The sequence below is a fragment of the Biomphalaria glabrata genome, chromosome 17 (assembly GCF_947242115.1).
Source record: "Biomphalaria glabrata chromosome 17, xgBioGlab47.1, whole genome shotgun sequence".
Taxonomy (NCBI): domain Eukaryota; kingdom Metazoa; phylum Mollusca; class Gastropoda; family Planorbidae; genus Biomphalaria; species Biomphalaria glabrata.
This window is the reverse complement of record NC_074727.1, coordinates 2146698-2168684: the sequence shown is the minus strand read 5'-3', so window position 1 is coordinate 2168684 and position 21987 is coordinate 2146698. Positions and strand designations below refer to the sequence as shown.

The following is a 21987-nucleotide window of genomic DNA, read 5'->3' as shown; positions in this document are numbered from 1 at the left end:
AAACTAAAGTAAAATTGTATACATTCATACATAGTAGTGATGTGTTAATATATACTCTAGACATCACAACGGTGTGTATTAAATATTTTTTTACAAATAGCCTAAACTGGGTTTTAATTCTTATAGTTTACAAATCACTGGTTCAGAAAAAAAAAAGATGAACTGATCCTACAGTACAAATGTCTGACTGATAGTTATTGATGAAAATTGATTTTAAACATTGAAAAGACTCAGTATGGCAGATCTGGATTATCTGATAACATCAGTAATCCTTATGATGATTGAAACAATGGCCATATAGTTATTCTTCAAGATTGTCTTGAGGATGACAGTAATATAAACAAATATTAGAGCTGCATTATTTGTCCTACTGTTTATTGCACTTTTAGAAAGTAATTTTTTAAAATTAACCTTCTCTTATATGTGAAACTTGTATTATTCTGAATGTTAACATGTATAGAGAAAATATAATAAACATGCATAGGTGTACCCTGTAGGATCAAGTAAAACAAAGAACGTTTGAGTCATGGGGTCTTCATAAGGCCCAAATGCCCTTTGTTTTACTTGCTCCCGCAGGGTAAACATAGGCATGTTATTGCATTTTCTAAACAGTCGTTCACCCCCGCAGCAGTATTTCTTTGTTTTAATGTTAACATTTAGTAGCAAGTTCTTTACAGTGTTGCCAATGTTGAAATTGCAAAAAATAACAACTCAAAGAAAACAAACTTTTGAAAACAAAAATTGTTAGCTTCAAATGTTCTTCCAGAAGCAAATATTTTTTTATTGTTACGTCCTAACCTTAACCTCATGCAAGAGTGCAGGGGGGTGTTAATGGACAGGGTTCGGACACAGGGCCACAAAGTGACAACAAAGCAAAACACATAAGCATATGATTTATCATTGTTAGTAAAATGTTTTGACATGCTTCGGTCGTTACTTCAGAGTTGAAGATGATTTACTTCCTAATCCAAACCTCCTGCAGGACAATGGGGGGTGGCAGCGGACAGGGTGTGAACCCGGGATCATCGAGACAATGACAGTCCGGCAAGCATAGTGCAAACCAGGTAGCCATTACCTTGAAAATAAATGATTACTTGGCCATTTCATATGAATCTCAAAGATATGATGGAAGCTCTAATTACTATCTGCTATCATCAAACAATGCTAACATACAACAGAAATTAAGTATAAAGGTCTAGAATCTAATAAGTAGTTTTAGAAAATAGAGATGGTACTTTAAAAAAGAAGATGATTACATCCTAATCATGTTCCTAGGTTAATCTAGTCAAGCATGTTAACCAATAACTTAAATTCTGCCAAGTCATTAGTTTTCCTGGCTCAGGCAACCCATTCCATGCTCTAATAGCACTAGGGAAGAAAGAGCATATATATATTGTACAAATTTGTTCTAGCATATAGAACTAGGAATATAATAATATGCTTTTATCTTTTTTGTGTTTCTGAAGTAAGACAGTAAAAAAAAGTCTTATAAAGTACTTTTTTAATCATTGTTAATTGCTATTAAATTACAAATTCCATCAGCGCAGTTTAGTATTGCAAGTTTTCCCAGCATGAATTTAATGATTAGCCTATGACAGTGAAAACTGTTGAGGCAAAAATTAAAAGAAATTAGAACCATTAGCATGGGAATGGCAGATTAACATAATAGACCTAACAAGCATTTGGATCACTTTAATAAAATATTCTTAACATTAAGAATATAACAGGGAAATTACTTTATAACGAAACTAATTTTTAATTTAAATGTCAAAAGTTTTACGCAATGGAAGACACCTGAGAAATGTGTATAAGTACATGTTACATCAGTTGAGGGCAACATAATGACACTGCATAAATGAACAGATTAGGGCTGGTATAGGATACACATGATATTCTTGTTAAAAATGTTCTGACGTGTGCAAGTGTGTTAATTAATGTAAATTTATGGCTAAGTGGCAGCTTGATTACCTTATTACCTATCAAGAGGGCTTGATTTAAAATCCAGCTTGGTTTGCCTAGCGTCTAAAGGTAGCATGGAATCCTCCCAGAGGCCCCCTCCACCACAGATTGACCAGAGCAGAATAAGTGCATGCTTTAGCATGATAGATGGGCTATACAAAATTCTTGAAATAAAAAAAAAACACCTAAAAATTTTGTGTTATTACATAATTTAAATTTTTAAAACATTATATTTTAATAAAATTTAATATCTAGCTCTGAATTAACTCTTTTTTACCTTAACCTATCCCTTAATCTGTTGGACCGTTAGGGCACCAAGCAAGACAAAGGCAGGCCTGTCCATTATTTTATGTTGTCCTCCCATCGCTTTCTCTGCCTCTTCTTCTTTTTCCTGGTACTGAAGAAAGGTCTTTGCGAGCCCCAAGATCTTGTAATATGGCCATAGTTTTTTAGGGTGGGTTTATTTTACAATAGTTAACAAGACATCATGGAGTCCAATCGCTGAAGTAACACTGTCTCTATATTAATCTCTTGATTTGTGATGTGCTTTTTGAATGTGATACATAGGAATACATTGCCTAGGATCCTTCTGTAGCATCTCAATTCCATTGCTAGGATTCTCCTCTCTAGCTCTGCAGTCAGCATCCATGACACACTACAGAAGCAAGATTTATAAGTCTCTAGTTAGCATGCTTACAGACTCCTCAATACTGCTCCTGGTTTGGTCATATTGAATGACTCACTTTCAAAACTCACTCTTCAAGATACAGTGAAGGGAGCATAAAGAAAGTCTTAGAAAAGGTCGTTCAAAGAAAAGCTGGACAGTATAAAAGAATGGACTGGCCTCTCTCTTGGCATCCTGATAAGAATATAGATCTGACAGATGAGAGAATCATTCAAATCATTTATGAATCAGCATGTGCCATGTACCATGATGATTGACACATTGAAACACGTATGACGTAATGTAGATCTATATAGATCTAATCAATATTCTCTTTCGAAGTAACGTCTGTAATTTAGATCAATAAGAAAAGATCTTTATTTATGATATAAGTCTAATAAGTAGATCTCCATTATCTATAGACTATATATATCTTATATCTATAAAATTTGATCTAGATTTCTAGATCATGTCTTCATCTTAAACTGTCAGGTAGAGTTGAGACTTCGGCTCTTGGAACTCTAGGCCAGCAAAAGTGAACAAGAGCTCCCTCTCACCGGCCTGAATGAGCAGTGTACACTGTTCTGTCTAGCGGGTGGGTCAGACTCGTGGCAAGAGACCGCGTACACTAAGTCTAAGACCCCCACCATTTTCCTTTTCTATACCAGGCAATTAAACTGTGCGGGACACACCATTTATGTAACGGACCCTTATCTTCTTCTTATCTTATATAATGCAGACGTTACTTCAAAAAGAAGATGATTACGTCCTACGACTACGTGTCATGCATATTAAATGATATTAACTTTAACCAATGACTTAAATTCTGCCAAGTCACTGGTTTTCCTGGCTAGCTCAGGCAACCCATTCCATGCTCTAATAGTATAGCACTAGCACTTGAGTTGAGGAACAGTGCCTGGATTGTGACAAGGTTGTGGGAGCTTATTTACAACTCCGCACAGTGCAATGAGGATGCTCTCGCACCCCCTTAGGCACCCCCACGGGAGTCTTGTTTAGCTACCCTTTAGCCTAATCGTGTCTTGGCATCGGACAAGGGGAAAACACTCACGTAAATAGTCAATCACAGACCTATAGAAATTATGCAAAATGAGATACTATCGGAAATTTCTCATCTTACTAAATAATAAATCTTTAACGAATATATATATATAGATGTAGGTCAGTGTTCTACATACAGGATTTTCCCGATCCCCTCCCACTTTATTTGTTTCGACTAATAAGTCGTCCAAGTCTCTTTGAGTATAGCTTATCGTATGTCACAATTTTTTTTATTTTTTTTTAAATTTAGTTTTTAATTTTGCCAACATAATTTTATAGCATTTCATCTGGCTTTCCAATGAATGATGATGTATAAATTATTTTTGTAAGACATATGGTCATTAAAATATATTTTTATTTAAGTCATTAATGATTAAATCATCTTTTTTTTTAGGACTATTATTACTACTACTAGATTCTAGTACTACTACGTCTACGACCTCTACCTGCTACGACTACTAGTACTACGTACTATTATAATTATATAGATATTAGATTCGATTCTCTCTAGATTTGTAGATCTAGATCTAGATCTAGAAGTTAGAACTAAAACACTATTAAAAAAAAAAAGGTACAATGACCAGAAAACACACACAGACACACTAAATTTCACTGAATGGTCAAAAGCTATTTAGATCTAGATCTAAAATCTAATATAGACTACATCTAGAGTAATCTAGACTGATCTAGACTAGAGTAGAGTGTAGAGTTCGGATACAGACTTTCCCGATTTGTATTATCACTACTATTATCTAACTTCTAAACTGAGGGCCTAGCTAATCAGCTAATGACTAATGTCAAATAATCAAATATGCCTGATTTAACTGATTATCAGTTTTGACAACAACTGACAACTGTCAACTGATAATTGATTTGGTCTTTTATGTAGATCTAGATTTCTAGAAGTTAGAATACTAGATCTAATCTAATATTCCTTTTAATTTAGATGATTATGATAGTCTATTTAGTCTATATTTATATGATTTATAATTTAGATCTAGATCTAGAATCTATATAATTATATATACTACTATAAATGGTAGTTAGGTCTAAGTATAAATACTCTTCTTTATAAATTATAGACTAGATGTAGAGAGCTAGATCTAGTTCTAGATTCTAGATAGATCTATTTTTTTTATATAATTATATTTTTCTATATTTCCAGATCTCTATAGACACTATATAGATCTAGTCAAATACACGCCAAAATACGGTATAACTTTCCGAATTCCAAATATACTATAGTATAAGTCTTAATATATAGATCTAAGTATAGACTTATAGAGTATAGTCACTATAACTATAGACACTATAGAGATTACACACTAGCCTCACTAGGCCTATAATTAGTATAATATTAATTATAGCTATAAATATATAGATCTAGATTATTGTGTTGTAACTACTCCTCGATCTACATGCAGATCTAAGATACTGCAGGGTATTAATTTTTACTATTGCATTAATTGGTACTAATTTAATACTGCCTGCTATAGGGCCTATGTACCCTACACTATAGTACATAAAATATACTCTTTTATTAGATAGGCCCTATAGATCTATATATAGTCTATACTCTACTAGATTTAGTAGGCCTACAGGTACTAGATGACTATAATAAGTTATTAACTAGAAGTTCTATGTTCTAGTAGGTATATTATGACACTATTATAAAAATGTAGACTTAACTTATTTAGAATTAGAGTATTATAAAATATGTAAAATAAATTTAAATTTTTTTTTCTCCTGTTGGTCAGAGTCAGAGAAATGTCAGATGATTGCTTTGCTCCTGAGGACGAGTCACAACCGTATGAAGACATTGTTTTTTACTGTCAGAGATCCGATGGAACTATAACGGAACACAAAGTAAATTTTTATAATATTTATCTCTTTTTATCTTTTATCTCTAAAAAGAAAGATATTTTTTTTTTCCATAATATTCTTTTAAGCTCTTTAGTATTTTATCTTGACTGAAATTTAAATAAACTCGATTCTTCTGTCTTCCTCCCTCTTAAATCTCTGTCTCTTCTGCTCTTGTTTAAAATCATTTATACAATTTATATTCAAATTATTTTAATTATCCGTACATGGATTCATCACTCCTTAGATGACTTTGGCTCATGTGATGGAGAGGACAGGTTGAGATCCTTTGAGCATTTGCCATAATATGGTTGGAATGTTAATTCAAACTCCCTGTCTCTCTCTATGCAACTGTTGGATCCAAAAGAACGCAATTTGGGGTCAGCAGCGTCATAGGGTCTGTCAGAGTGTATCACAATGCTAGGTACCTAAGGGTCACTGGCTTTTTTTTTGTTTTTCTCCCAAAGACCTGGGTTTAGCTGCAAGGAAGCACAGGTTTGGATTCAGAGTTTTCCTTTTCCTAGATATGGTGCCCCAACAGTTCATTAGACTATGGGATAGTTTAAGGTGAGGCGAATAGCATACCAAGGTAAATGAGCCCCTTTTAATCAAAAGCTATCTGTTTTAGGTGGCTTATATTTTATCTTTTTCTCTTCATCTGTCAGTCTTTTTCAATATCTGTGCTACATGTGAAGGCCATGAATTGAACTGGTTGTATTTATTTATAGAAAAGTAAATCAAACAATGTTGTGCACCATGACACTGAGTTGCTAAATTAATTAACAATTGGACATTTCGGCTTTGGATTAATTTTGTTACGGAATAATTAAATTATTTCTGACGAAATTAAGATTATTACGTCACTGACCGAATTTAATGCAGAACAGCAATGAAGGATAACATTTAGGATTTAAACTGGGAGTAATCATATTATTTGCATGCCATTCATAATGATTGCTTACTTATATTATAAATTAATCATTTATAATAATATTATCTCTTCAAGGGGGATTTAGTTGAAATGTAACCATTTTATAATACTATATACATAAGATTTGCTGTAGCTTTATTCTATGTGTTTCTAACCTGAGCAGGATAAAATAATATAGTAACCAATGAAACATAAAAGTTATTAAACTAATAAAACTTTTTTCTATTTTTTTTTAGACCCATTGTGGAACTAATATAGCTATACAAGGCTTAAAATCTGACATGGAAAATATAGTAAGTATGTTGAGAAAAAAAAAAAGGATAGCAATTGTAGAATCAATGTTTTGTTCAGGTTACTGTTCATTTCATTGTTGATGAGACAGTAAAGACTGAACCCCCCATCCCCAAACAACCATTATTATCCTTTCCATGTATCATATTTGTATGTTAAAAATTCTTTATTTACTTTACAAATGAAGTAGAAAAGAGAAGAGAGTGTAACAAATGTTGCAAGTTTTAATATTATGATGACCACATTACAATATGCACCAAACTGAGGCATAGTCCTTGACATTGATAGGTAATCACTTAAAAGCACGCATTATTTGTGGTCACATCATTTTAGTCTCTCAACTATTAATTTTAAGCTATTTTATTATTTGTATCTGCATTTTGATATCATAGAATAGCTTTTTAAAAGCTGCTTGCATTTTAAACTTTTGAATATCGAAATGAATTTTTAATCATTTTTTATATAAATATTTTGTACCTAGTTTAACATACAGTCACAGAACCAAGTCTGGGAATTCCGTAACCAAGTTCTACAAGACAATCAGACTTTGGAAATTTTAAGAGACATCTGTCCTGGAAGTGATAACATCAAGATAGCTGTTAAAAGCAGAGTTTAAAAATTTATATAAACTACCGCTATGTCTTCTATTATCTAGTGTTTTTTTTTAAGGAATCAGTAATTTTTAAGATTATCATCTTATATGTTGTTCCTGTATGCCAGGGGTGGGCAAACTTTTTCCATCGAGGGCAGCATTAAAAGATTTTTAGGAATTTGGGGCAGCATACATATAGGCCTAGAATATGTATTTACAACTTAGAAAATATACATGTATACTGTATTAAACATTTACATCTTTTTTTACACTACCAATTGAAGAATTACAATACGATTTAGCGATTTCTGAAACTAATTTTATTTTTTTTAATTTTGTTATTGCCTTTTTACATCACAACAATTCATCCCAACAATTTGCTTGTGCTGTTGTACATAATTTTTAATATTTAATTTTACACTCGTGCATAATGTTTTGGAACTGTGGTGGAACTCGCTAACTAGTTGTTATCCTTGTGACTGCTGTCAAATTACAGTCTGTCAGCATCAGGTTAGTCTTACACTTTTTTTTTCAAACAAAAAAGGCTTGTTCACGATTTATGTGAACCCAAATAATGTAAAAAATTAGCATCAAGTTTTTTTAAAGTGTTGAAATACAGCTTCTGGGAACCTTAAATCTCCTGTGGAAGGTCATAATTTGCTTGAAGGTATTTCATCTGGAGCTGAATTAGCTTCTGCTCTAAATGGTGAAGTGAGGATACTGAGAATTGGTTTCAAGATCTTGATGTCTTAAAATTTGCTTTTCAAATTCAACTAGTCATGTACTTTTCAACCATTTTACTAGAAACCTTTGATCAAAGGAAAATGATTAAACCTGTTTTCATTTGCTTGCCTGGAGAAATGGAAAAGTTTTGTTTGGAAAGATGTACAGACATTTCATGAGCAAGCAACCCATTGGAATGTTAACGATGAAAAACATGAAGTCTGTCTTCCACTCCTCATTAGAAATATTAGTAACAAAGTCACAGTCGATGTCCCTCAAAGAACATAACAATTTCTTCCTTGAGATCCCATAATCTTCTCAATACCTTGCCCATACTGACCCAGCAGATACCACTGTGGTACCTAACATCGGAATGTTTTGTTTTCTCACCTTCAAGTAGTTTACTTCTCGGAACTGCGTGTGGTTAAGTCCCCTAGCTCTGATAAGTTTGATCGCTGATAATTGGGTCAATAACATGTTTGTCATTCAATGCAGTTTTGTGCAAACTTTCCCGTGCCGAGTTTATAGTTGGGATATTGTTCTTTTTATTTAAAAAAAAAAACGCTTTACTCATTCAAAGTACGGGCTCCATTAGTTGTTACACTTGCCATCTTGTTCCAAGCCAACCCAACACTTTCAACCCAGTTCTTCATAGCATTGAATAAATACTGGCTTGAGTTAAATGTCTTTGACTAAATGGTTGGAAATATTGCAAACAAGCATAATCTTTATTTGTTTTAAAGTTTTTAGAATGACATGCAGAGACAATGTTTTTTAGGCTCTTCATGTTTAATCTGTGGGCACACCTGAATTCTGTAGGTGTTCGCGGGCCACATGCGGCCCGTGGGCCATAATTTGCCCACCACTGCTGTATGCTATTCTGATTGTCATTGTAAGAGGGTGAGCTTAAATCTTAATTCCTAGTCATAGGCTATTGTTCTGTTATCAATGTCATCATCACAACAGTTAATATTATAGTTGAATTAGTTGGATAATGTTATTGCAACTTCCTTTATGGTAATTTTTTATGGAGATTGATTTTCAAATTTCTTGATCCACATACCGGTATTCCATGTACATGAACAGCTGTATAAACTTCTAAAAAGATAAATTACTTTTTGTTCATTCAAATACAATCTACAAATATGAATCATGGATTATTATAAGTATAATATACTGTGGGGGCAACATCATTCTGAACATAAACAATGCCCAGGCTTTCATCTCTCTTGTTCGAGATGAACCATAGTATATCTCTACAACTAAAGGAGGCCAACATGATACAACATTATGTTTAATCAACAGTGCCTATAAATATAATACCAAAAACATAGTTTATATTAATTTAAATGTTTTAATGCTATTGGGGAAGCTCATAGACAATAAAATACCTTCGCAAAAATTAAGATTCCTTGTAAGTCAAAACGCCTAACACACTATACAAAAAATTAAGAAACTTGACTTCTGACCCTCAATCAAGTGGTCTCAAATATACTGATATTACTAAATAAATATAAGGGAGGCATAGTGGCTGAACAGGGGGTCCTGGGTTTGAATTTCAGTGAGGATTGGGGTTTTTTAATTCATGATCTTTAGGGTACCTATGAGTCCAACCAGCTTTAATGGGTACCCGACGTTAGTTGGGGAAAATTAAAGGCAGTTGGTCATAGTGCTGGCAACATGACACCCTCATTAACCGAAAAAAATGATCTTTACTTCATTTGCCCTTTAGATTGCAATGTCTGAAAGAGGAACTTTTTAAATAATTAAAATATATATATTGAAATTAGTTTAAATCTAGATGTGGTAAAAACAGTTTTATTTGATTGGAGATTCTTGGCCTTATTTCAATATGCTAACCATAAATAATTGAACTAACCAAATCATTGTTTCTAGCAAATATTTAGCTTATGAAGCAACAAAATTCACACTCTTTGTTTATCATATTCTAAAAAAAAAATTATAGCATGTAGTGCTTTATACTTTATTTGATATTTATTTTTATCTACAAAGGTGTTTTGTTGTTAGTTTTTTTGGTCATGGTTGTTTAAATATTTGAAATGTTTGCTTCTCTCTGGTTTGCCTGATTATGAATGGTTAAAACCTAAAAATCCATTACACGTATTGAAAAAATAATTAAATGAATAAAATGAAATTATCTCGGCCTAAGAAAGTTGTAGCCTCTTTTTTTTTTTCCTTTGCTCAAATTCATATTATATCAACCTCCAAAAAATAAACATCAGGATTGAACACATTTTACCAAGAGCATGATTGTTATTTAAATTTGCTTTTTTATTCTCTCACCAATGATTTTTTTAAAACTCTTTCTCTCCTAATTGATGATGCCAACTTTGATTTGACTTTCTTTAAAGTAAATTGATTTTTGGATTTATAAACTTTAATTTGTGTTGTGTAGAAAGAACATGCATTCTCCTATAATTCAATACCAACTATAACATTTTCTGATTACAAACAAAAAAGTTATTGAAGTTTAATCACAACAGTAGGCCTATAATGAGGTACAAACAAGCAAAACGAATAATATTATCGGAACGAGAAAAAATAATTACAGAGAGAAAGAGTTAATTAATTGTTAAGGTTAGGTTAGTATAATTATTAATGGAGGCGCAGTGGCTGAGTGGCAAAGTGCTCGACTTCTAACTGAAGGGGCCCGAGTTCAAATTCTGGCTTTATAGAAGCAAAACGAACTACATTCACTCATCAAACAAACACAGAGGCTTGTAACTTGAACATGCATAAAACTGAGTCAGCAACCTTGACATCTGATGATCTGTACATCTGATAGTTATAATGTTTTTGGGTGAAAGATTCTTGTGACCATATCAGTCTTTTAAAGACGAACACTAAGCAGTAGTAACAAAGCCCGCCTTAGACATAGGTAAACCAGACAGCCGCCTCGCGCACGGCCCATAACATTAATTCAGAGAATAAATAGTTCCAAATGTTATTGTTGGAGTACAGCAAGTTTTTAAGATTTCGCAATTTTAATTCTTATGCTGTTTTTTTTTCTCCCTTTTTTTTATTTGGGGCCACCAAATTCACCTCGCCTAGGACTTAGGAAGCTGGTTGGTGGTCTATCTTATCTTAAATAATACAGACGTTACTTAAAAAAAGAAGGAAGGCAGAGATGAGGGCCTCAAATTATCAGGTCGTCCCAGAAGGTAGTTTCAGTTAATGTAGGCTATCTGTGTATATGTATGTAGAAATCAATGCAGTAAGGAACATATAACTCAATTTGTATATTTATTTACTATTAAAATTAAGATTCATTTTTTTTTTGTCAAATTTGTTTTTTGTTTCACATTTTGCACATTATCCAAATTGAGAACTTCAAAGAAGTAAGAGCTCTCCTTAATGTAGACTACTCGGACATTCCTTAAAAAACAAAGGTTATTATACGTCAGGGAACGGCGACGAACAGTGTTTGAACCTGGGACCATTGTGATATTTATTGGAAGCGTTAAAAGAAAAAGCAAAAAGTAAAGTTTCCCTTTTAGACCTTGCGATCTATAGGGCAGATGATGTAAATGTCATCTGTTTCTGTGGCTCACGGCAAACGAGGGTGTCATATGGCCAGCACAACGACTAAGCGCCTTTACTTTCCCCAACTAATGTCAGGAACCCATTAGAGCTGGGTGGACTCATAGGCGCCCAAATATCCCGATGTTAAAAATCCCAGTTTTTACCAGGATTCGAACCCAGGGCCTCGGCTAAGTGCCTCTTATTCGAAGTGTATCGGTGTATATCACACGACAAGCCTCGGACAAGCCATGCTCTGCAAGATGGTCCTATTTTAAACTTAACGGGTGCGCTGGAAGTGATACATTTGTGACAATTGTTTAAAAACAGCAACTTTCTGTTTCTTCTTAAATAAGCTTCAAAGAGGTTAAAAGTCAATTGCTGTGTTTTCACCTTCCACTATCCCTTTTAGATCCTTGGAGCACCACACAACATTTTCAAACAGTCTCCATTACTCTCTGTCTTTTGCCTTGGATATAGCCTCTTTCAATGGCCCTCTTTTTATGTGTTTTAATAGCTGCTAATGGGACCTAGTTTGGCCACCATAATATGTTCCTGCTTCTCACTGGCAGATCCAGGGGTGGGGGTTGTAGAGGCGATCGCCCCCCCCCCTACTCGGCCGACCCCCCACCTGCCTTTTGGGCGGATGAATTTTAACTAAACTTTCGAGTGGGGGGGGCGGTCCAATTTATTTGTAGAAATCAAAGCTTGCTATATGATTAAGGCTTGTTATTGATATTTTAACCAATCTTTATATTATGTCCTTCCCCTGTTAGCTGATTGGGTGGTTGGGGGGGGGGCGAATACATCTACTGCCCTTAACATCTAAACCCTTTGGAGAAATCATTGTTTGTGAACAAAATTAGTTGAATATCTATATACCAGCGATGCCCAAACTACGGCCCGCGGGCCAGATCCGGCCCTCGACGTGCTTCTATCCGGCCCGCCAAAGCATTGGAACTTAATGAAAAAAAAAAAAGAATTAAAAATTAGAATGTTGAAAAAATATTCTCTTTCAGTTAGGTTCTCACTCATTATTTAATGAAATTCATCGTTATGTTTGGTATTCTAATATTCATAGTAAATATTTTTTTGTATTGTAAGAACACACGTGTTGTTTTTTTCAATGACGACAGCTATTTTTAATTCTTGGAAAATTCCGCTACTGTCGTGAGCTAGCCGTGTCCTTGACACCTTGTGTGTGCAACACAGAGCATCATTGATGCATCGTTTTGGGTCGTGTTCTTTTGATGTCAAAGCGATTGGTACCGTAGAGTTTAACGTTTGTGATTTAATGAATTGGGAGAGCCTAAGAAACGAAAAGTAGACTGAATGTAGAAACTTTCAGGAAAAGTGGACAGATCTTTACTTTTTGTGGAATATGATAGTAAGCCAACATGTTTGATTTGTAAAGAAAGTGTGGTTGTTTTTAAAGAACAGCAATTTTGATATAACAAGAGTTAGCAGCTATGAGGAGCATGCATGGGACTACCACTGGAGAAGACCTGTTCAAAGAAGTGTCAGCCATCATAGAGGACCTTGACTTACTTGGAAAAATTAGTTGGAGTGACTTCTGAAGGCGCTAGAAATATGGTTGGATGTCACAGCGGACTGACAGTAAGAGTTATTTAAAAAGTTGTTAAGTCAAATGGAACTGAACCCTTGCGGCTTCACTGCATAATTCACCAACAAAATCTCTGTGGAAAGGTTATGAATCTGGACCATGTGATAATGATTTTGCTCAACACTGTAAATTTCATCAAATCACAGGCGTTGAATCACAGAACTTTCAAAGATTTTCTGGCAGAAATAGAGTCCGAATATGAAGAAGTTCTATTTCACAGTGAAAGCGCTGGTTAAGCCAATGAAAGGTGTTAAAAGTTTTTTTTTTATTTGAGACACGATATTGAAATATTTATGACCGATAAATCAAAACAAGTGCCACAACTGAACGACCCCTTCATGGTTGTGGAATTTGGCTATTTTATGCTACATCACATCACATCTAAATGAACTCAACACCAAACTACAAGGGAAAACAAATTGATTTCGCATGTGTATGCCGACATATGTGCTTTCCAAACAAAATTGCAACTCTTCAGTCAACAGGCGGAAAGGGTGCATCTTGTCCACTTTCCAACCTGTACCACTCTACAAAATGATAAGCAGCTAAATATGTCTTTCCCAAAAGAAAGAATGATCCAACTTCTGAGGCTCGTGATATATACATTCAGTGAAAGATTTGTGGATTTTCAGAATTTAAAAAATGAAATCCGTCTTTTTGAAAATCCGTTTGCTGCCGATGTGTCAAGTACCCGGCAGATCTGCAACTGGAACTGATTGATTACAAAGCAAGACATCCCTGCTTGACAAATTTCAAGTTATGCAGACCATTGACTTCTACTTCATCTTACCTGCAGAAGCGTTTCCAAATCATCGAAAACAAGCGCTAAGGATGATCACAATGTTTTCAAGCACTTATTTGTGTGAACAAGCTTTCTCAATGATGAAACGGGCGAAAACCATGTTACGTAATCGCCTCACGGATGAACATCTAGATTCAGTGCTCCGACTTGTTGTTTCATCTATGCAGCCAGATATTCAGAAGATGGTTTTGGATAAACTTCATGCATCACATTAATTTATGTAATAAGGTCCACAAAACAAAAAACTATTAAAAATAGCTTATTGTATATATATTTTTTTTCTTTTTTGGTGATATGGCCCGCGACACGAATGCCGAAAATTAAAATGGACCGCAGACCAAATAAGGTTGGGCATCACTGCTATATACTATAAGAATGGCTATTATTTTTTATACATCAAATTCTATTTATAGCATATTGTAATCTCATTTTGCTTTTTTTTCCGGTAGCTGATCAAGAAACGGGAATATCCGATGTTTAATATGCCTCAGTTTTAGAACGCTATATCTAAAAGATATACTAATATGCCACAGAAACGCATTTAATGTAAGTAACATGCTATAACATAAACTCTTTATAACATAGTGGTACGCTATCTTATTTTAAAAAGAAATGAAACACTAATAACTATTATTTAAACAGTAATGAATGTTAACCATTGAAGATCTTCAATTCTTCTTCTTCAATTCTTCTTCTTATTTTAAAAAGAAATGAAACACTAATAACTATTATTTAAACAGTAATGAATGTTAACCATTGAAGATCTGTAAAGGTTATCCCTACCAAAATTTGATTACTAAACCATTGGAACAAGCATCAGCATGTTAATGGCGTAATGAAGGTTATAACTAATTGAAGCTCAATAAAAGTCAATTACTAAACTATTGTGGCTAGTATGGGTTTGATTATGGCATGATTCTGGAAATCCCTAACGATTTTGCTGGGCCCTTATTGATCCCTAATGACGCCAATCTGCAAAGGATAACCTCGTACGGGTAGGTTATACATACGGTGGGTTGAAAAGGGCTGCAATTAGGTCGATGGGTAATAGATTTAATCAAAAACGGTCATAATGGACATGTTTATAGTTATATAATTATACAATTTAGTCAAATAATAAATTTTAATAAAATATTAAAAGCAAACTTTTCTTTTTCCTATACATAAACATATTTTTGTTTGACTATTCTTTCAGTCTTTATATAAATTGCAACATAGGCTACATATAAACAAAATTTCTTTTTCTTGCTCTTCAGTTCGGATTATGAAAGATCAAGGGCAAAAACTCATTTTGTTGTTTTTGATTAGATACTACACATGATTCGTTATGCCCTGCAGGCCCTGCATATGTGACGTATCCACTAGGGATTGCTATCTACGGAGAATAGTTAAGCTAATATACAGCTAGCTCTTTTTGGTATTTCTGGTATACACCAAGTCGATAGGAGCACAATCGAGATCGATTATTCGTCGATAGTTGGAAGAAGAGACTTATTTATATTTATCTGCAACATTGACGTTTAAAAATCGGTTGATTATTATTGTCATATAGAATCTTAATTTTTTTCGCTTGGCATCTTTTTTTTTTCTTGTGTTTCTGCACTCATTCCTATATTGGAGCATATGCTTTTGAACAAAATAATACCGGCTTCAGCGATGTCCTCCCGACTAGTTGTAAAATATGTCTTCAGAAGCCAAGCGCTTTACCGCTCAGCCACCGAGCTCTCAAGGCATGCTTATTAGCCGTTTATTGCAGGAGACCAAAAAAAAAAAAACCCAGGGTAGCTACGAATTATAAAAATTATGCCTGCAACTAAAATCTGCCTGCTTCAGATGCAGTAGAAAAATTTCATGCACAGAAGTTTCACTAGATCCAAGAAATCGCCTGAATTCTGTTCTTCCAATTCTTCTTCAATTCGTTTGAAATGTCAATGGAATGCCATGTTCTGCTTTTAGAGAAAAGGAATGACGGCATAAATTCTCACCTGGAACCTTTTCACTTTTTCTCTTGTGTTTCATTAAATCTTGAGGTAGCTGAGAACATTAAAATTATGCCTGCAACTAAATTCTGCCTGCTACAAATGCATTAGAAGAATTTTCAACTCTACATGCAAAGTAGTTTCACTAGATCCAAGAAATCGCCTGGATTCTGTTCTTCCAATTCTTTTCAATTTTTTTTTCTCTCATATTTAATTATATCTTGAGCCTCGCTCTCAATACTGTTTCCTACTTGCAGCAAACTTCAAGCTCTTTCAGGCAAGCGCTGACTGAATGTGAACTCTGCTGTCTCTTGGTTTTCAGTTTTCAGCAAAAACCTTATTGAACTCAACGTTGGATTGAAAAGCTGATTTAGGACTTGGTTTTGTGGAGAAGAGTTAGAACGGTAAGTAGAATAAGGATTTTTTTTCGACAAGCAATACTTCCAATGTCTCATAACTTTCTCCCCTTTTGGTATCGCCAGAAGAACCAAACTTTTGAAAGCTTCATCATCTTTACTTTCGCTGATTGTTGATGTCTATAGAACCCTCTAAATGGACTAGCCAAATCCTGAACTGTTTAGATTCTTGAGTGACATTATCATTTTTAAACTCTTCAGGTCGATCTCCAAAATTCGTCAACATTTTATCCTTTTTTTTTTAATTGAAAGTTTAAAGGAATACATACTGGTTTGATGCCCCTCACAACCAGTACGTGGATAGCTACGCATCTGCGCCCTTTACATTGCTTAGTTTGTCTTTTTTTTTTTAAATACGTTTTAGTTATGTTAATTTATGGTAACCCCATTTTTTCATATTGCTTCCTCTTCTTTTTGTCTTTTATTTAATAAATGATCTTTAAACTCGAAAACTTGTCATAACCTAGAAAACTATGTTTACAATATATCGTGTAAATTTCCAATGGGATGAGTAATCTTTAGTTAAATTGTTACTTGGAGATATGTTTATTTCAGTGAGCAATAAAAAGAAATATAAACTAATTTAAATCCGCAATTAAAGTATTAGCCAATACTTCTAACGAACTTCTATTATGACCTTACTTCTGTCATGTAGACAGTGGCGTAGCTGGGGATTTGGGGGGTCCAGGGGGCTTGACTTCTTTAGGGGCCCCTTCATTTTGACATTCGACATCAAGACATGAGACAACGGCGTAATATTTAATGTAAAAACAAATTTCGAATACTCATTTGGGGGAACCTTCTCAAGTGGGGGCCGTAGGGTTTTTAAATTTGGAACTCCCTCCCCCACCTTATCTACGCCACTGCTTGTAGGTCTAATTATCGTGAACATCTTACGAAACTAATATTTCATACTTTTTGTAAAGACCAATACCTTAAATGCTTTTATTTAATTTTACGTTTCCAAAAATGTGCATCATAGTTCCTCTCTGGATTCTTCTTTGTGTCTTGAGGAATTAGCTCTAATGCGATTCTAACGAGTATTGCTTTTCTGTAAATGAGTATTTTGCTTAATCTTCTGAACTTTCTTCAAAGCCAGATATGGTCCTACCATTATCAATATCTTTTTTCTCTCTTAAATATGCAAACACAAAATTGTATATTGTTTAAAAATCTCCATTTCTTCGTAGATCTCATTTGGATTAATGCATCTCGAGGCTACTCCGATTGATCTAGAGGAAGTAGAGTCTGAGGCTGAAACGTATTTGCGAATTGAATTTCTTTGTGAAAGACCAGACGGAACAATGACTTCGCACGAGGTCAGACTATGCCTTATATTATGATTATTATATTACTTCCTTCTCTTTATTATCTATTATTATTATTAGTATTATTAGCACATTTTTTTTTCGGCGTAGGTATTTGGTTTTAAAAAAATCATCAAAGTAATTTATAACTAATATAATTAGGATAAATAGAGAATAGAATTTGTTATATTATTTTTTCTTTTTATAATTCTTAAATTCTTATATCAACTCAGTCTATCTCATACAAAGCAAAGTTTAAACAGGTTTATTACCAATTAGTTAATTAGCTATTGATAATTAATTATTTTGATTTGTATTGAACAAGAAAAAGAAATTGAGCTTGCCTAAATGTAGTGGTATAAGTTAAATTATCTCCCGTTATACTTTGTATGTTGCCGCTAATTAAAACTATCAATATATAACTATACTATCTTCTATTTGAATAAGTAGCCTACTTTGTTTGCAAAATGCAAAGCGTCCCTTCTAAGAAGGCTTGAGCCCTCGAGTTTGAATTCATGTCTTTCTACTCTTTCTTTTCAAATGCATTTTAAAAAGCGATCAGGTAACCCCTTCTCCCCCCCCCCCCTTTATCTTTTCCCAACTGGGTCAGTCATGTCACTGACTCATTTGATAGGAGCATAGTTTATATAGAAAGCTAGAAGTATTAAATTGTGCTAAACAAAAAACATTGCTATAAATATATTGCACACATTTATTATTGTTAGTCTAGATCTATTTCAAATTACAAATTGATTGCATAACTGGTCTAAAAAAATTGATACAACTACATTCTGCAGGAGTCTTTTTTGTTAAAGAGTCTCTTTTTAATTTTCTTGTTATATTTTATAGACGGAATGTAGTCTAAACACAGTCATACAAGGATTGAAGATCGACCTCCAGAATATTGTAAGCGTCTTTTTTTTTTTTTTTTTTCTGAAGTTTTTAAATTAAGTTTTTACTTTTAACGTAAGTTTTTGTGATATCAATACACATTATTGAATAGTGGTTATTTTTTTGTGTGTAATATGGCAACACACGGTACGCGAACCAAATGTGGCCTGCAGAATTTTTGTATGTCCCCGCCGCGCCTCGAGAAAAAAAAAATTAACGCACCAATTTTATCCAACATTCTCCTAAAATGAAGCCCTCCCCCCCCCTTTTTCATAGGTAGCCGAGCCAATCCAAGGTCAAGCGTTCTTAACCTCTCGACCTCGCATCCGACTAACGTAATTGGGGCGATAATAATTATGATAGGGCGTGATAGACTGGATTCAAATCAGTTCAAATCGTGGTCTTAGTTTGCTTACCATTGTTTTCAACAGCTGGGATTTTTTTTTTACTCCCTGTACTTCAGCTGACGTTGAGGTCTTGGAAAGTCCGGAGTTTATTTTATCTTATCTTATCTTATATAATACAGACGTTACTTCAAAAAAAGAAGATGATTACGTCCTACGCGTCATGCATTCAGTCATGCATATTAACCAATGACTTAAATTCTGCCAAGTCACTGGTTTTACCTGGCTAGCTCAACATGACACAACACAAAACAGATGTACATTTTTAATCCTCATTAAGTTATCAACCGTTTCACCCTATCGCATAGTAGTATATACTTACAAGGGCCCTGATTGCTTCGCTGACTCACCCATCATTAAATCTCCCACTTGTCGTGGACGAAAGAATACGACAATTAAACTCCTACCTGGGTTAAAGGACTATTAGGATATCTTCATGATCCAAGCCACAGCGGTTAAATTTACCAATGTACGATTATTTATTCGCAATTTCGACCCAATATGTTGTTGAAAGACGATATAATACAAGATTGGCACTTCCTTTTTACAGCTGTAAAATTTCAACTTTCTGTTTGCTCCAACCTGTAGTAAAGTTTCACTTTCAGACCTTGCAATCTAAAGGGCAGATGATGTAAAGGCCCACTGTTAACGAGGATTACATGTGGCTACCTATGAAGGGGGCTTCAGCAGAGTTGTGTTTACTGGGTAACTAAAGGCAACACGGAAAACCTTCTCCCAGATACCTCTTCCCCCTCTGGTCCCCAAATGAAATAGGACCATAGAGCTCTGAGAATGTTATAGGCATTATAGTAGTGGTATATAAAAGCTATAATTTAATTAAATTTTTTACTTATCAATGTTCGCGTTATTTATTAATAGGTAATTATTTAGACCGATTTGCTAAACTAGCATTTTTTTTTATTTCTTGCTTTTAGCAGCATGGCTGTCAATACTGTGATATATAATATATTTTGTATTCAATAGTTTCAAAATGTTTGTTTTTTTATATTTAAATTTCTAGTTCCACTTACCAGCTGCACAACAGAGATGGCTACTGAGAAACAGAGAATTAAGCGACGACAAAACACTTTCAAGTTACGACATTTTAGGCACGGCGTCGTCGGCACGATCTACTTTTATCATCAAAGTCACATTCATGAAGTAGTGCAATTGTATAACAGTCGATCAATGTACATAGGTCACATTCATGAAGTAGTGCAATTGTATAACAGTCGATCAGTGTACATAGGTCACATTCATGAAGTAGTGCAATTGTATAACAGTCGATCAATGTACATAGGTTACATTCATTTTTTATGTTATAATTACTGTTCATTATTTTAAAAACAGAATAAAATATGTCCTTTTTGGTCTGTTGTCACAATAAACTCACTTTTTAAAAATCTTTATACTGTATTTGCTTTTTCTGTAAAAGAATTATTTTACAATCTTTGAATTCTTAGTTGGAGAAGCATTTGTATGTAATTCTGACACATAACACTTAAACCAAAGTTTCGCTGGTGTAGTAATTGTCGCTATTTGATGAAATGTAAAAGATATTGACTGGATGTATGGTCGTATGGTATGCGTTACGGAATATCATTATAACGGTCTCGAGTTCGAAACCTTGTTCACTTTCTTTCCGTGACGAATTGCCGAAAGCTCTATGGTGTGTGCTTTCCAGCTATTTTTGAAGAAACGTACGAAGCTTTAAAAACAAACAATAACGAATGAAAAAGTGGTATGATGTTTTTCCATAAAATATTTATCAATAAGTTGAAATAAATAAAAAAAAAACTGTCATGGAATCCCCATGTTAATGAAACTATAAAAAAAAGTATTAGGATTAAATTAAAAGAAATTTCTATACATCAAATAAGAACATAAAACTAGAATGTTATTTAACCTTAGTTAGGCCGATAAGAGAATATCCATCCTCCGTTTGAAACCTCTCAACTCAAGAAAAAATTAAGAAACTGGAACAGCTAAGGCAACCCTTGTCATGCTCTAATAGCGCTAGGGAAGAAGGAACATTTGTACAAATTTGTCCTAGCATATGGAACAAGGAATGTGCCTTTATTTTTGTGTTTTTCTGAGTTTTTTTTAATTAGATTTTGTTTTTGTATTTGAAGATTATGGTTCAGTGTTTTATGTATGATTGCTACTTTACTTTTAAGTCTTCTATCCTGAAGGCTTTCTAAATTTAGTGATATTACTAAAGGCGTTACTCTAGTCAAATGTGAATATTAGTTTGTTATGTATATTACTGCTCTGTTTTGTGTCTGTTCCAGTTTCTTAATGTTTTCTTTAGATGTTACAGAAGGATTCTGTTTTGAGAGACATAACAAATAAAAAAAAAACACGTTTTCACTTTGAGATAACCTTCCCCCCAAGCTAGATAAAAGCTGTCACTTAGTCTACATGGAAGTATGCTCACGTATACAGACCATAGACATATTAATATATATCTTGAGTGTGTAACGATAGCAGGGCCTAGATCAAGAAGGTAGTCCACTTGAGAAAAAAAAGCAAAGTCACAATTCTGTATGTTCTTCTTGATATTTTACTCTTGGGGGGGGGGGGTGATGGGGGGGGGGGGCGGCGGGCTGCAATAAACTAAAATTTAGTGTTTCGAGTCTTACTAGGCAATTTTCTACTGTGCTATCTTAAGTCTTATAGATCTGTGTCAATTCTTCTTAATTTACTTTTATCTCAATCCAAGAAGGGAGTCAAAGACTGAAGACTGAAATCCATCAGGTCTTGTGCTCATGACTATTCTATATATGAGTCTATTCTGAGCTAAATATGATGTGTTATGATATCTACTAGCTATTTGAAAGTTACCACGGATTCATTGATTACGAGATCTCTTAAACTTAAAAACGTATCCGCATCAAATCAGATTTCTCAATATGTTAAGATACTATCAGTGAGAGAAGGAAGGA

At 34.0% G+C, this 21987-nt stretch overlaps 2 long non-coding RNA genes across 4 annotated transcripts; both read left to right on the top strand.

The window, feature by feature from the left end:
- The first annotated feature begins 3818 nt into the window (after positions 1 to 3818).
- LOC129923801 (uncharacterized) lies at positions 3819 to 10242 on the top strand. 3 transcript variants are annotated; one of them, XR_008775749.1, is made up of 5 exons: positions 3821 to 3895; positions 4848 to 4895; positions 5440 to 5548; positions 6710 to 6766; positions 7246 to 10242. It is a non-coding gene; the product is annotated as an uncharacterized LOC129923801 (long non-coding RNA). The 3 variants fall into 3 exon arrangements; XR_008775750.1 differs by lacking the exon at positions 3821 to 3895 and adding an exon at positions 4551 to 4587; XR_008775751.1 differs by lacking the exon at positions 4848 to 4895 and having other exon boundaries at positions 3819 to 3895.
- Positions 10243 to 14492: 4250 nt separating this feature from the next.
- On the top strand, positions 14493 to 20451 carry LOC106058252 (uncharacterized). Its single transcript, XR_008775504.1, has 5 exons — positions 14493 to 14591; positions 16282 to 16428; positions 17631 to 17759; positions 18597 to 18653; positions 20064 to 20451. It is a non-coding gene; the product is annotated as an uncharacterized LOC106058252 (long non-coding RNA).
- Positions 20452 to 21987: the final 1536 nt, after the last annotated feature.